The sequence below is a fragment of the Diabrotica virgifera genome, chromosome 8 (assembly GCF_917563875.1).
Source record: "Diabrotica virgifera virgifera chromosome 8, PGI_DIABVI_V3a".
Classification (NCBI taxonomy): Eukaryota; Metazoa; Arthropoda; class Insecta; order Coleoptera; family Chrysomelidae; genus Diabrotica; species Diabrotica virgifera.
In genome coordinates, this window is record NC_065450.1 from 103,989,349 (window position 1) to 104,006,662 (window position 17,314).

At 34.9% G+C, this 17,314-nt stretch overlaps 1 long non-coding RNA gene across 1 annotated transcript; it reads right to left on the minus strand.

The window, feature by feature from the left end:
* Window positions 1–293: 293 nt before the first annotated feature.
* Window positions 294–2,933, minus strand: LOC126889365 (uncharacterized). The gene is made up of 2 exons (XR_007700005.1): window positions 2,451–2,933; window positions 294–2,390 (listed from the first exon to the last, which is right to left on the minus strand). It is a non-coding gene; the product is annotated as an uncharacterized LOC126889365 (long non-coding RNA).
* Window positions 2,934–17,314: the final 14,381 nt, after the last annotated feature.

Here is a 17,314-nt window from a genome sequence, read left to right on the forward strand (position 1 = left end):
ATGACAGAAGCTCGAAACAAATGACTGTGAATGAAAAGCCCTATTGGGAAAACCTGGACAGAAATAAAGATCAGTGCAAAGGATAAGACAGAATGGAGGCAGACAGTTGACGCCCTATGCTCCGCATGGAGTGAAGAGGAATAAGTAATTAAGTAAGTACTGGCGTCTACGCAGGATCTTCCGGATCTGAATCCTTGTGAGAAATCTAAAAAACGAAGTACTGATGTCTTGTCAAGAGCTAATGAGAAAACTAATAAGAGGACTTTTCTATAGAGGAAAAAAATAATAATACATTCGAATTATAAATTATATTTTGAGAATTTCAATTTTACAATACCAATTTTATTTTTTACAGATATATTCCCTACAAGCATTTCAAATTCATCCTTAAAATAAAGTTTAATAGGTACATAAAATGAACTTATAAATTTCTGTTTTGAAAGGGTTGTAGATACCTACTATATACCTACTCAGATCTATACCTACTCAGCATCATATTGAGAAATCACAGAATCGTAAATATACAGTAATGAGCACTCACACTAATAACCGGCAAAATAACGCAAAAGATGGAAAACATATTAACTTGTGAGATAAAAAGAGATGAAACTGGTAGAAGTGGAACTTATCGTTATAAACGAATAAATTAACATAACCTTGGATAAGAGTTTTAACCTCCATTTTTCACTTTGAGTGATATTGGGCTAGTTTCTGGGTCCGTGTATTTTCATACACCACCACACAAACCCGCCGACACCAATGTAGTTTAGAAATAGCTATCTCTAAACTACAGTGGAACCAGCGGGCTTGTGGGACATGGTATGAAGGTACACAGACCTAGAAACTACCCCAATATCACTCACAGTGAAAAATAGAGTTAGCAGGTTAACACTCTTAGCCGACGATAACATTACATAGTTTCCCACCTTTAGATCTCTGTGACAGGAGTATTTTATAAAATTCTCCTGGCACAGTGACAGTTCTCATACTCATCTGATACGTCTAAAGGTGGGAAACTATGTAATGCAATGTTAATTTATATGTTTATATCAATAATTTCTCTCAGTTTCATCTCTTTTTACTTCAGAATGCATCCCATGTTTCCCATCTTTGGCGTTATATCCCATATTTTGCCAGTTATTAGCATGCTCATCACTGCATATTGGACTTTTTACACATAGTATCTTAGAATCCCTTAGAAGTAAATAATAAATCATGTACCTAGTTTTATTTTCATCAATAAATTCATGAAAGTATGACTGATGTTGAAAATTCATTTGACATACTGGCAAATAATTGTAATTCCTTCAGAGGAGGTGTCCCTAGAAAGAATAACATATGTTTTATATTAAAATATATTAAATTCATATTGATTAGCAGAATAAATAGAGTTTTTAGGTTTAATTCTCCTCATTCACATAATTTAATACCAGATAATGTCGCCCTACTTCCATATGCTAATGACCTAGTTTTTTATATAACAGCCTAAACCCCATTTTGGACTCCATTCACATTAACCAATATTATCAGATATTCATGAATAGTGTCACCACAATCTTCTTTAACAACATACTATTCTTTCATAGATCTGGTTGTTATCACAATATAATCCCATATATACCAAAAATTCATGCTCGAGTGAGAAATTGGAAAGCCAAGCAAAGGATAGGAAAGAGTGGAAGCTGATTCTGGAACAGGCCAAGACCCACCATGGGCTGTAGAGCCAATGCTGATACCTAAAAATGAACTCAAATATTTAGTGGTCTTTTTGTCCCGCAATCTTAACTAGAATAAGCATATTGAAAATATAATTGGAAAAACTATTAAAGGCATGGCTGTGCTGCCTAGTAAGGCCCATATAGATTTTTGAAGCATCTTTATGAAACCAGCACGTAAACAATTATTATAGATTTAAAAATTAGACTCACTATGGATAGAGTAGTAAGATGATACAACGAATGCAGAGGTAACCGTCTATATTTGTTATCAATGGTTTCTAGGAACATGGTTCTTCAAAACAGATGTCAATGATTTTTAGAGTTTAGATAAAGACGGTTATGTACCAAATTCATGAAAAAAATTTACACTTTCTCAGAATCATCCAACGATTTGAAACATATACTCATACCTTCAATTATATATGTCATAGATTCCCTTAAGGCACTTTGCCACTGGTTGTAACTTCTCAATAGATGTGCCTACAGAATTACAAAATTATCATTCCAAGACATATTTCGTTTATTTTATTTTGCGTTGTTTTGCAACCCGCTTTTCAGTATTTCTGCAAAGGCCTGCTCCTCAAGATGCATATTTAAAAGTTAATGTAACAACACTGAGGACTGTTCATAGAAAGTTTATCACATTGAACAATTTCTTTTCATTCTGCAAACCTAAAACGACAGCACGTCAAAAATGATGTCAATGATATTAAATAGAATTTACGTTCTTACCGATTTTCATCCATGGGGCTGTGCCATGGGCAACAGGAAGAAACTCAAATTTTTATGGTGCCTGGAATTTTGCCACATAAATAAACACACACATTGCCTTTGGGTTAAATTCATCATAATCCCAATTCAAAATCACCAACCTTCTTAGAAAACTGGAGAAATACCACAGTAATGCACATTAAATTCGAAGTAAACCAACTTAACAATTGCAAAATATGAGAAAACAATAATAAATAACTCTAAATAAACAACTGTTTGTTTATAAGGTTATGTTTGGAATAAACATACATAAATAAACCAGATCTACTCACTGTTGCCAAATGTCACCAATTTAGATAGTTACTTGTGATTAATTGTTTGAATACATTCAATCAATAATCAGAAAATATTATTTTTCAAATTTTATACAAGTGTGTACGTAAAGGATTTTACCATTTATGAATTTAATTTTCAGCTTTTTGAAAAAAATCGATAATCATAATTATTTTATTATAATTTTGGAATATCCTTTATCGGAATATTTTAAATCTTGCAACAGCAACATTTTCCTCCTAGTCTACTGCGCAGTCTGCTAGGAGTTTCTGCAAGCGCAGGAACCGCATAAAAACTAGAGTGAACTAACTGTTTCGAATAGCAAAAAAACTGTGTCCAAGTGCATTAGCAGATCGAAGAGCTAAGTGGAAAGTAATTCTGTGTCTTTCTCTTGCTCTACACTCAACTGGAATTTGTTTATTTATTCTGTGAATATATTATTGAATCCTTGTATTATGTTAGATACATTCTTTTTATTTTATTTCTCAATATGTATTTTTATATTTTATTTTAAAATAAATGAGTATGAGTTTCTCTCCTTTTAAATAAATGTTTATTTGACAAACCTTTCCTGACCAATTATAAAGTTAATTATGCATGTAAACAGCAATATGCAATATACTATTTATGCAGATGACATTGTCTTAATAAGAAAAAACTGAAGTTGGTTAGGAACTTGAGTGAAGCAATAAAAATGCACGTCTATAAACGAAACCAGAACAAAATATTATATTGAAATGTGTGGAGAGATAAAATAGAATAAATTTGTCACACTAAAAACAGGAACAAACGCATACATAATTCTGGACCTCTGAGGTAAACTACACTATGTCATTTCGAGCAACTGTGTTTGCAACAAAGTTTAGAACACTTAGGATGTTAATAAAGATCTGATATATCCCATAATTGGTTGAAAGTCAATATGACCATATTTTAATGATAATATTATTACCAATTTGTATAATCCAACTAATAAAATAAGTGGATTAAAGGAACTTGTTTAAAATAACACCATGTCGACATGGTGTAGTTTACCTCCGAGGTCCAGAATTGAAAATGCCAGTATTTGGCATTTCAATACAAGTATTTGGGAGTGACAATAATTGATAAATATAGAAGAAGAAATAGAAAAGATACTTCTAAACGGAAGCATGGCAGAGGAATATCAGAGATTGAACTAACCTCAGCGTTGAATAGATATTTCATATTGCAAAAGATAGAGAACCGTTTAAAGAAGTGATTGCCAACCTTTGTTAGAACACAGCACAATAAGAAGAAAGGAAGCAGAACAATGGTATAAGATTGAAGTCAATCTTATACCATTGTCAAGTATGTAGGGCAGCTATAATTCAAATATGTAGGTATATGAAACAGGCATTTGACCAGTGGCTTCGTATGATTGTGACAATTGGACAATAAATAAGAAAGATGAAATGAAAGTAGACATCTAGAAAAGAAAAGTATTGTAAGAAATTTTTAGTGGATTAAGGCACCAGAGTTTTATTTGCTCAGTAAGAAATAAAGGAGGTCTCCCAGTGTTTTCTCTATGTACATACTTTGAATAATATTTCATTAGTACCCATTACTCCCCACCAAGAATAAAGTAATATCACAGTATTTTGTTATACTGGGGTAATATTTACAAATATATACTTTTGTGTTGTTATTTGGGTAAGATTGTTAATATTTTATATCAATATTGTTTTTGTTGCTTGGTACAAAATCCTTCTAATAATTTAAGTTTATCTGACTCATTCATATTGACAAAGGACGATTTTATTGAAAGATAGTTTATTCGATTACATAAAATCAAATTTAACTTAAGAATATCCGTCAGAAAAATCATAGCATGTGATTTGTCTTTAAAAATTTAAACATCAACGTGACTTATTCCCACGGAAATTGTAAATAACATTTTATATTAAGTTCCAATGTCATGGTTTGTTCGTTAGTTCTTTGTTTTGTAGTTTTAAGTCTGATGAAGTATATAAACAGAGTCTAAACTAGCAAACAGTCAAACTAGTCAGAAACCGTCAACAAACAGTTGGTCAGTGAGAAAACATAATACAGTCACCAGTGCTATCCCCTCTACTCGCGTTGGTCCACTATTCACTGATGGTTTCAAATCGTTTGAAACTGATGCTAGAACAAACCTAATAAAACGGTAGGTACATACTATGAAGCACCCAAGTTTTTCCTTCCTTTCAGTGAGAAATAAAGGGTATCTCCTAGTGTTTTCTCTATGTTCTTTGAATATTTGATTAGTACCCATTACTCCCCAATAAAAATAAAGTAATATCACACTATTTTGTCATTTTTAGTGGGGTAATATTAATATCCACAAATAGCATTGACATTTAGAATTTAAAACAGTTTCATGTTTTCAATATCATAAATTTATCTTGAATACCTACATTAACTCAAAAATAAAAATAGATACATATTAGGTATATTTATATTAACCTTCGGAGTACGGAGATTATGTGACTTACTTAGATTACGAAGATGGGTCAAGCGTGACCCATTCTCATTAAATCATCTTGGAGGAGATTACTAACTCAGTGAGCTTTATTAGTGGACTGTTTAGCATAGGGTGAATTTAAAAATAGAATAAAAAAAATAACAGTAAAAAAACCAGACCTTAAAGTAAATTGTAATAAAAATATTTCCTACCTTGTCATTTCTCGTTGCACAAGCTGGAGCAGGCCTGCTATTTTTCGTACTGCTATTGCTGAGTAGTATAAAGTATAAATCACTCGCGAGGACTATATTGAGTTTCTATACACTTTTCGGAATGATTGTAAGTGACTGTTAACCAAGAGAGTTGGTTGGCGAATTGTCTTTTTAAAAATGAGGCGAGTAGGCAGGTAATTACATACAAAAAACTTTAAGGTTTTTACTTGAAAATAATGATAAAAATTAATACATACTCACTGAATTAGGTATTGGCCTACTCGTATATACGGGGTGTCCCATAATATTGAAAAGAAAATGAATTAAAATATTCTTTACAAAAACAAGAAAATTAAAAATTGTTATTCCTACTTATGTGGACGAACCACAACCGCCCACCACAATACGCAGTATTGTTACGGCTCAAAAGGCAAAGGACATAATTTTACTATAGAGCGTTTATATATACCACTATTAGTTTTCACTGTGGCCACTCTAACTATACCATCAGATCCAGGATGACCCTCAATTATACGGCCCAAAGGCCATTGTAGCGGGGGAATATTATTTTGGCGGATTACCACTAAGGTACCTAGTTGGACGTTTGGAGACGGATAATTCCATTTAGCCCTTTGATGAAGAGTTTGGAGGTACTCCTTAGACCACCGTTCCCAAATCTGTTGGTGCAACTTATTTAATAATTGCCAACGATTCAACCGATTGTGCGGAACATCGAGCAACGTTTCTTCGGGCGGAGCACTCAAAGGCTCCATGGTCAAAAAATGTCCTGTAGTTAACGCACTAAGATCGTTTGGGTCTGAACTTAACGGGCATATTGGCCTCGAATTCATGATGGCCTCAATTTGAGAAAAAATAGTATATAACTCTTCAAAAGTTAGTACTTGTTCTCCAATTGTGCGAATTAAATGACCCTTTACCGTCTTAATATTAGATTCCCATAAACCTCCAAAGTGTGGAGAAGAAGGGGGAATGAGATGCCATTGAATAGATTCATGAGAAGCAGCTTGTGATGCCAATCTGTTAAGTTCTGCTCTGGCTCCAACAAAGTTAGTGCCATTGTCACTATAAACATGTTGACATCGGCCTCTACGACTGACAAATCGCTTAAACGCAGCTAAAAACGCGTCAGTGGATAAATCAGATACGAGCTCTAAATGAAGAGCTTTTGTTGAGAAACAAATAAAAAGCGACAAATACGCTTTAAGAGTTTGAGACTTTCGAAGTTTGGAAGCTCTTATAGGAAAAGGGCCCGCAAAATCAACTCCAACATTACTGAAAGGTTTTAGTTGAGATATTCGAGCTAGCGGTAGATTTCCCATTAACGGAACTGGAGACAAAGGATTCACCTTAAAACATTTAACACATTTAGATAGTACTCTACGAATGGCTCGTTTGAAAGATATAATCCAAAAACGCTGAGAAATTAGGTATTGAACAGTTTGAAGCCCGGCGTGTAGATATTGCAGATGAGTAGATTCAATAATCATATCAGTTAATTTACAACTGTTGGGAAGTAATGCCGGAAATTTGCGATCATACGAAATGGGCGCATTAGCTAGGCGACTACCTACACGTAGAATTCCCTTTGCATCGATAAAAGGTGAAAGCTTTCTTAAATTTTTTGGAAGCAGCTGTTTATCTTGGATACAATTTATTAAAGTATTAAAAAAGATCTGCTGTGTTCGTTTAACAAAAACCAGTAAGGAGTTATGTTGCTCCAATAAACTTAAACAACCTATTTCCAGATTACCATATCGGTTTTTGGTTACATAATGGAAAAAACGAATAATGTAACACAAACATCGAACACACCTATTTAAAGACGAATGACGATCCAATAAAATATCTAAAAAATTATTGGGAATTTCAGCAATCAATGCGACAGTCCGCACTTCCAAATTTACATTAGTAGACTCCTTTGAATTAAGTTCAAAGAACGTTAGCGGATCAGATTGTAAGAAGGTTGGCCCCGCCCACCATTTGGAATAGTTAATTAACTCAAAGGGTAAGCAACCCCTTGAACCAATGTCAGCAGGATTTTCTTCAGAAGGAACATAGTGCCAACATGAAGAAGTTACTCGTTCCTGCACATAAGCTACTCTATTGCTCACAAAAGTTTTCCACTGATGAGGGGAAGATTGTAACCAACGTAATGTAACAGCAGAATCAGAATAACAGTATATTTCCTTGATTTCTACTTTATCTTTAATAACAGAAGAAACAAAGGAGACTAGTCGAGCCACTAAAACCGCAGCAGACAATTCTAATCTTGGAATAGTAAGTCCCTTATTAATGGGTGCGACCTTAGATTTAGCTATAACAAAAGAAACAAAAGGTTGGCCTGAAGGTGATAAGCATCGAAAGTACAAGACAGCGCAGTAACCTTTCTCGCTAGCGTCACCAAAACAGTGAACTTCTAAGCGTAAAATATCGTCAATTAATAAACGACGAGGTAAATTTAATTTACTCAAATATGCTACATCATCAATGTATTTTTTCCACAAACGGATAATTTCTTTTGATGGAGCATCATCCCAACCAATCTTTTGAGTCCATATTCTTTGAATAAGGTGTTTAATTAGAAATGTTATTGGAGATAAAAATCCAAGAGGATCAAATATTTTTGCTAAATTGGACAAAAGATGACGTTTTGTACAAGAAGAGTCTAAAACTTGAACTTTAAAAGCAAATGTATCCGAAGAAGCGTCCCATTCCAACCCTAATACTTTAAGTGTTTTGGACGAAATATCATCATTAAATGTAAGAGGTTTTATTGCTAAATCTGATACAGCTAATCCTTTCAATAAATCGGGTACATTACTGGACCATTTTTTCAACTCAAAACCTCCTTTGGCAAGTAAGGCAATAAGTTCGTCTCTTAGTGCTAAGGCATTTTCGAAACTAGGACAGGAAGAAACGATATCATCAACGTAGGTTCCAGTTTTAAGTGCCTCGGCTGCTAGAGGAAACGAATCCCCGTCATCATTAGCCAACTGATGTAGACATCTAATAGCAAGATAAGGAGAACAAGAGAGACCATAAGCAACTCTGTTGATACGAAGATCTCGAACAGGTTCAGAATTATTAGAACGCCAAAGTACTCTTTGATAATCTGTTTGAGTAGGATTAATTAAAATTTGCCTATACATTTTAGAAATATCGGCCGTAATTACATAACCATGCAATCGAAAATTAATCAAAATTGTACAGATGTCAGTCTGAAGCTTAGGACCAGTGAATAATTTGTCATTGAGTGAGGGTTGATTTGGAAGATGCCCGGAACCATTAAAAACGACCCTTAATTTACTTGTTAGACTTTCAGGTCTTAAAACACAATGATGCGATAAATAGTAAACATAAGGTGAATCGAAGTTATTCAATGGGACAGGTTCCATGTGACCGAGCTCAACAAATTCCTTCATAAAGGTGCGGTATTGGTCATAAAGTTCAGGAGATTTTTGAAGCCTTCTTTCTAATGAATAAAACCTACTAAGAGCAAGTGATCTAATATTAGGAAAGACAGGATTTTCTTCCTTAAAAGGTAGATCTACTACAAAGCGTCCTGAATGTTCACGCGTATAAGTATTCATAAACATATTTTCCACTTTAGCGTCATCAGGAGCTAAGCAAAAAACTTCAGGGACTGCTTCTAATTCCCAGAATTTCTTTATTTGCTGATCCAAAGAAACCGTATCTTCAACTTGGCAAAATAAAGACGTAAGAGTAGGTGCCTTTGAAATATTTACTTTTCCCATAAGCACATAGCCAAATATAGTATTAATTGCATCAGGTTCATCTTGATTGCCGTAAATACGTCCATCCAAAAGAATGGTAGAGAATACATCAGCTCCTAAAAGAATGTCTATGGATCCTCTACGAAAGAAGTTATCATCTGCTAACTTTAAATTAGCAATATGGGGCCAAGTATTAACTTCTAAATTACATAAAGGCTGATCCTCACATATTTTTGTCAAGACTAACGCATCGGTTGTCAAAATAGGAGAAGATTTACGTACTGGTTTAAAAGAAATGGTAACCCCACCTAAATTAGTGTTCGACTGCATAGAACCTAATCCTTGGATGTTAGCTGAAGTTTTCATGGGACGTAAACCTAAACGCCTAAGGGTCTTTTGACAGATGAAGGACGTCATGCTTCCCGAATCTAACAGACACCTAACAGGTTGGTAGTTACCGTGACAATCAAGCACCTCAATACATGCAGTGGAAAGCAAAGTACTTTTATCAGCGGAAGAAAAACACACAGAAACGGATGATCCAGTCGTTGAATTTAAAGTGGATGCCGCCGAATCTTGAACATTCTCTTCTTTCTTAGAAGAGGAGAAGCAAAGTAGTGTATGATGTTTTTTATGGCACGAGTGACAAGTCCATGTAGATTTGCATAGGCTAGAACGATGTGATCCAAGACAGTTAATACACATCTTGTTCTTTTTTATTAATTGAAATCGATCTACAGGAGATTTTGCCAAAAAAACGGAGCATTTATAAATGGCATGGGTATCATTAGTTTTACAGATAGAACATTTTGGTTCAGGTTCTGTTTGAGCAAGCAATGATGTAGATTTGGAAGAATTAGGTTTTTTAGAAAAGTTAGATTTTGGTTTAGTGTGAAAATCAATATTATCTAAAGCGAGACAACTTTGATTTAAAAAATCAATCAGTTTTTTATAGCTTGGGATGGTTGAATTATTATGAAAAAGCTCAAAACGTGTTACTAAAGAAACAGTTAATCGTTTTAAAATCATTTGAACAAGTATAAAATCCCAATGTACTGTGGGTAGTCCTAGCTTATTTAGAGATGCCACATTTTTCGAAAATGTATCTAACAACTTGCGTAGTTCTTTTGGATCTTCTGAAGTCAGTTGTGGTGAACTTTCAAGGTTATTCCATAAATTGGCAGCGATTACCCTAACATTATTAAACCTTTCACAAAGCAGATCATAGGCAATTGGATAATTGTTTGCTGTGATGTCAATATGATCCACAGCATCGCGCGCTGCACCCTTTAAACACGATAGTAACAAATTAAATTTGTCAATTGGTTGTAAGTAAGTAAGAGTATGAACGCGAGCATCAAACTGATCTATAAAACTTCTAAATTCAGTTATTTTTCCACTGAAAGATGGCAATTCCGGTTTCGGTAAATTAAAATAATTTATAGGTAAAGGATTTTGAGACTGTGAAGTTGATGTAGTTTGCTGACTTGATGTTGAAGATTTTCTAAAGGCTTGCACGTATGTTAATTTAATTTTATAATATAATTTGTCAAAATTACTACGGCAATCATCTTCGACTTTAAATAGCGCGTCCTCATTATCTTGCTCAGAAACTAACATAATTATTTTATTATGAAGATCATAAAAATTGTCACGAATTTTTTCCAATCCTTCATACATAACTTCCAAAACCGGGTAAAAATTCTTATCGTCAGCAGCTACCTTTAAAGCAACAGCATGAATTTCAGTCATTTGTTGCACTTCAACTTGTCTTAAAGATTGATATTTTTTAATTTTATCTGCCATTTTGTAAATTTAAATGTAGAATTAATAAATTTAGAAAAATATGAAATTAGCGTTAGGAAATAAAATAGGTTCACCACACGAAAATTAATAAAATACAACCGAACTTTGTGCTAATAAAATAGAAAACTATGTCCTCTGCTATTTGAATATTTATAGACAAAAAATAATTATAAAACATAAACCCTTTAAATAAAAATTACTGTGTAAAATAAACACACAGTTTCATCTATAATAGAGTCAACCTGTATAATAATTATTATAACAAAATTTGTCTATTGGCCGACGTTGACAATTTAATAATAATTACTTTTACATTAATGTGTTCCTTTTTTACTTAAAAAACAACATTAACTGAGGTATAGGTACCACTAACGATCGGCACAAACAAAAAACCAATGTACTAATTGATACGTGATTTTAATTTTGTAAAGAATATTTTATCGCCTTATGTTAAAGAATAACAAAAAAATAAAGTCAAAGGAAATGCGGTTAAATAACCTGAATTTGATTCTGATCTTTGTAAATTAGCAAAGTATGACAATAAAATCAAACAATTCAGGTTTAAAAGAAACTTTCCCCGACTATATTACCCTCTTAGAAAAATGAAAAATGCAAGAAAAAAATATAGAAAATGGATCTATCCGGCTCGAAGGACCAATAAATCATCTTGGAGGAGATTACTAACTCAGTGAGCTTTATTAGTGGACTGTTTAGCATAGGGTGAATTTAAAAATAGAATAAAAAAAATAACAGTAAAAAAACCAGACCTTAAAGTAAATTGTAATAAAAATATTTCCTACCTTGTCATTTCTCGTTGCACAAGCTGGAGCAGGCCTGCTATTTTTCGTACTGCTATTGCTGAGTAGTATAAAGTATAAATCACTCGCGAGGACTATATTGAGTTTCTATACACTTTTCGGAATGATTGTAAGTGACTGTTAACCAAGAGAGTTGGTTGGCGAATTGTCTTTTTAAAAATGAGGCGAGTAGGCAGGTAATTACATACAAAAAACTTTAAGGTTTTTACTTGAAAATAATGATAAAAATTAATACATACTCACTGAATTAGGTATTGGCCTACTCGTATATACGGGGTGTCCCATAATATTGAAAAGAAAATGAATTAAAATATTCTTTACAAAAACAAGAAAATTAAAAATTGTTATTCCTACTTATGTGGACGAACCACTCATTTTATTTATAAGGATGTTTTAAATAGTCAGTGTTATTAAACAGTATCTTTAATTCAACAAAAAACAAACAAACATAACAATTATAATCCTAAATTATTGTATTTACATTTTTTAAGATGGTTCTCCATGGGCATACAGTAGTTCGCTCCGGCGGCCAGATTTTAATACCTTACAGAAAACGGGCATAGGTAAATTCGCTCCGGCCATATATTTGAATACGTATACCCGTAAACAGAGACGGCTGCAATTTACGTGTACCTACAAACATATTGAAAATATTCTTCGAAATCCGAAGACCGGGTCAGGACTGACCCAGCCTCATAGATGTTGCGTAGAGGAAAAACTGTAATTTGCATGTTCACGAATTATATACGAAAAAATAAATTGAAACAAATAAGGAGAACTTACGATCGATCGGATTTAAAAAAAAAATATTTCATAAAATATTAAGAAATAAGTGAATTTCGGGTCAGGCTTGACCCAGTCTTCCTACTCCGAGGGTTAACATAAGTATAAACAGAACATTATTTACATGTAGGTACCTACATAAAACCATTGTTTTGTACAATAGATCCAAATGCACAATGTACAATGCAATCATTTATCACAAACACAAATAATAATGAAAACTTGAAAACTATAAGAGATTACGGATATACCGATTACCAATAACCTCTGAAATAATAGCACATTATTGAATTAGAAAAAATAAAAATGTTATCTTCCCACCCATATAATAAATTTTATTGATCTTGAGCATTTAAATAATTTATTTTTAAAAAACAAATTATGTAAATAAAAATATTGCAAAGATAATTGACAGAAAGACAGAATCTGCATTTTATTTGGTGTCCTATGTCAAATTTAACTAAAATTCCCTAGATTTCAATGCTTGAGCACAACCTTAGCCGAGAAAACCCGAAGTATCGTTTATGAAACAGAACGAAAACTTGAGTACGACGCTGCCGTAAGGTCGACTTGGCTGAGCACGGCCTCAAGTAGGGCTTGAGTACCGACTATGAATACGGGCATTAGAAGAGATTCGTGACAGGGCCTCCGTCCTCAGTACTCAAATGTAGGTCACGTGGCTGTTTGTGGGACGATCTTAAGGCCGCGTCCCACCATCAAATAATTTGATCCTTATGACAAGGAAAAAAGAGAGGACGGGTAACACTCATTTAAAACACACGTTCCAAAAGTGAAGCCACTTTTTGGTTTGTTTGTCACCAGAAACATGGCGGCCACGTCAAAAATAACAATAGGTTACCAGTGGTGGGTGTTCGTTGAAGGTTAAAATTTCATAAAAAATAAAGTAAATCATCATCTAAAATTCGTAATAAAAACATACGTATGTATTGAAACATATGTACGTAATATGAGCAACTTAATAAAACATTTACCGTACACAAATTCTTCATTTTAAATACATTTCATGTTTTTATTTTAAATACTCAATGCATAACAATACCCCAAAGATACGTCGATGATCAAAATCTCTGGTGTCAGTTTGGCTTCACTTTTGGTCAAGGATTACTCGTCCTCTCTCTTTCCTTGTCTAAGATTTGATCAAACTGGTTTGAGCAAACTGAAAGTGACAAGAAAGTGACAGTTAGTGACGTCACATCCTGAGTGTTCATTGTGGATAATAATGAAAAATTTTAATTTTAAATAAAGTACAAACAAGTTAGACAACTCAATACAAAAAATTTGATCAAACTAGACTGATAGTGAGAGCACAGATTTTTAGAATTTCAAAAAAACTGCAATTGTGACGTCACTTTGACGTACTTCCTCAAGTACGTCAAGTTTGCTCAAACTGTTTGATCAAATTATTTGATGGTGAGACGCGGCCATTATGTGTATTCCTTAAGGCCGCGTCTCACCATCAAATAATTTGATCAAACAGTTTGAGCAAACTGCGGAAGTACGTCAAAGTGACGTCACAATTGCAGTTTTTTTGAAATTCTAAAAATCTGTGCTCTCACTATCAGTCTAGTTTGATCAAATTTTTTGTATTGTGTTGTCTAACTTGTTTGTACTTTATTTAAAATTAAAATTTTTCATTATTATCCACAATGAACACTCAGGATGTGACGTCACTAACTGTCACTTTGTGTCACTAACTGTCAAGTTTGATCAAATAACTGTCAATTATTTGATGGTGAGACGGGGCCTTTATGGGTGAATTGCAAAAACGAGAGATTATTTAAAATGTTACTATTACTTTTGTACAATTGTATCAATACATCATAAGAAATTTGCTATAAATACTATATATGGTAGAAAATGTCTGATATAATACATAAATATAATTGGAAGAGATTTTTAGGTTAACAGCCGAAATGTGAGGTTACGACTGTCAAGAAACCCAGCTATTACCAGTCACCCAAGAATATAAAGCCGGACTCAAACGACTCGTGTACTTGGCGAATAATCGTCACTTGCGTATACTTGCCATGTCGTCTGAGTGGGTACTCGTACAATTATTTGTCACTCGTTGCCACTCGTCCGTCTTCCAACTGTTGTCGGTAAACTTACCCGAGTCAAAGGGATCACGATTATTCGCACACTTGCGAAGTACATACTTGTCTACACTTGCAGAGGCGGTCAAACGAAATGTATAAATAATTGGCACTTACTGCGACCCAGTGCATTTAGCACTAAAAACACCGGAATAAATCGATTTTTAAAAACACCACCAAGAGACTTGCTAGTTTTGCATTGTCATGGAAAAAAGGAAATGTCAGGAATGTCAGGATGATGTCAGGAAAACAGTCTAGAAAAATGGGTGGAAATGTCTAATTTGCATTAAAAAGTGTTCCAAACAAAAGTGTTAAGGGTCAAGTTTTGTTACTCGCGAAGTTTTTGAGGTCGCTGAATATGACTACGCTATCAGAACCTACCCCTGGAGCACCTGATGCCCAGGGTCACTGCTAGGGCACGTCATCTGGAGGTTCGAGGGCTAACGGCCCTAAATTGATGCAATCAGTGTACTTGGAGGTTTGTGAAGTCGCTGAATACGAATATGCCGTCAGAACCGACCCCCGTAGCCCATTGCCCAGTGTCACTGCTGTAGCACGTCATCTTCTGGAGTTTCGAGGGATTTTGGTACTAAATTAATGCAAACGGATTACACGGGGGTTTGGGTGCTGCTGAACACGAATACTCTATCAGAACCGATCCCCGGAGCACCTTGTGCCCGTGGTCACTTCTAAGGCACGTCATCTTCTGGGGCTTTTAAGGGTTTTGGCACTGAATGCATGCAAATAGATCAAAGGGGTTTTTGGAGTCGCTGAATCCGAATACGCCATCAGAACCGACCTCCCGACCACTTGGTACACAATGCTAAGGCATCTTATTTTCAGGAGTTTGGTGGGTTTTAGGGCATCAGGTATACGGGGGGTCGGTTTTGATGGCGTATTTTTGCTCAGCTACCCCAAAAACTCTCGAGTAATATGATTGCATATTAATGTATTGCCGAAAACCCTCTAAACTAGAGATGACGTGCCTTAGCAGTGAACCTGGACACCAGGTGCCCCGATGGTCAGTTCTGATGGCGTATTCGTCCTCAGAGACAGAAAACCCTCGAGTAACAAAATCTGGCCCTAATACACTTATTTTGACATGTTTATGGACTTTTGGATGCATATCATGCACTTTAAAATGCAACTATGCATTTCCAGACATTTTTCTATTATTGACTTTTTTACTGGTGTCATCCTGAACACAATGAAAAAAGTTGTAACTTTCTACGTGCTGTATTTAAATTTTAAATATCGATTTATTTTTTCCTGGTCTATTTATTAGTATTGGTCTATTATCACACCACTGATTCATTTGTCAAGGTCGTTAAGCCAAAAGGCTCGCGTACTTGTAAATGTAAATTGTAAAGCAAGCAAGCATAGTGATTTAACCCAGCCTGAGAGACTTGCTCACCCCTAAAGAATGACATTCGGGTGATACAATTCATTGGGGCGAGGAGGATTAACTCCCGTAAGCAGGAATCACTCCACCCCGCTTCAATGCTCCAGACCATCCACTTACCCCCCGATAGCACTCTGATGCGCTATAGGGGCTCTCAATCAGCAAAGTGCTTATCATATGGGAGTCTTGGGTACACGGACTCCCATATGAAATCCTACCCCGATCAATGCAGGCCAGCGTGAGGCGCTCTATTCCCGCTATCTCTAGTGACTTATCTTCGATCTGTTTTGCTTGCTCGGGCGCCGAGTCCCCGCTCTGGGCTATGTCCAGTTCGGCGACTCGGCGCTCGAGGATGTGGGCCCCTCATGCCCTTTTTTGGGTTTTGTTACTAATATTTTTTTTTGTGGCTTTCGCCTATTGTTAATATTTTATTGATTTGTTTAGTGGCTGAAGCCGTTTTGAAGTTTTTTGTATATTTTTTTTTGAGGGATGTCTGAAAATTATAAAAATCAACATTAATAAATATAATGAGATGCCAAAGGTGAGCAGGTTGTCTTCTTTTGATAGAGCTACGATTATCTAGCCTTTATTATATATTTACTAATATTTGTTGTTTGGGTCTCCTATGTTTCCATCTATGGTACACATCATACCTTAATATCTCTTGCAATATCCGGTTTGGGTGGTCTTCTAGCTCAGCAAATTTTGTTCTGGCTTTTTCCTCCATAATATCCAGTACTCTTATTTGTTTTAGGTCTCTAAATAAGAACCGTTCGGCGACGTATCTGGGCACGTTTGCAGCTTCTCTGAGGCAGTTGTTGTGTGCCGCTTGTATCTTCTTTTTGTTACTTTGACTTATGTGACCCCATGCAAGAGATGCGTATGTAATTATTGGCAGTATAATGCTATTTATCAGTCTTAATTTTGTTTTCATAGCTAATTTGCTTCTTCTTCCTGTGAGTCCTCTTATTGCCGATCTGGCCGCTGCTGTTTTCTGGACTGTTGCGTTGACATGTGATGTGAATGTAAGACCTTGGTCCATTGTGACTCCTAAATATTTAACTTCGTTTTGCCATTCGATGGGTCTGTCTTGCAATGTTAGCTGTTCTTCTGGGTTATCTCTTCTCTTTTTGAAGATAACCGCTTGGGTCTTATCTGGATTTATTGCTATTTTCCATTGGATACTCCATTCTTCTATTGT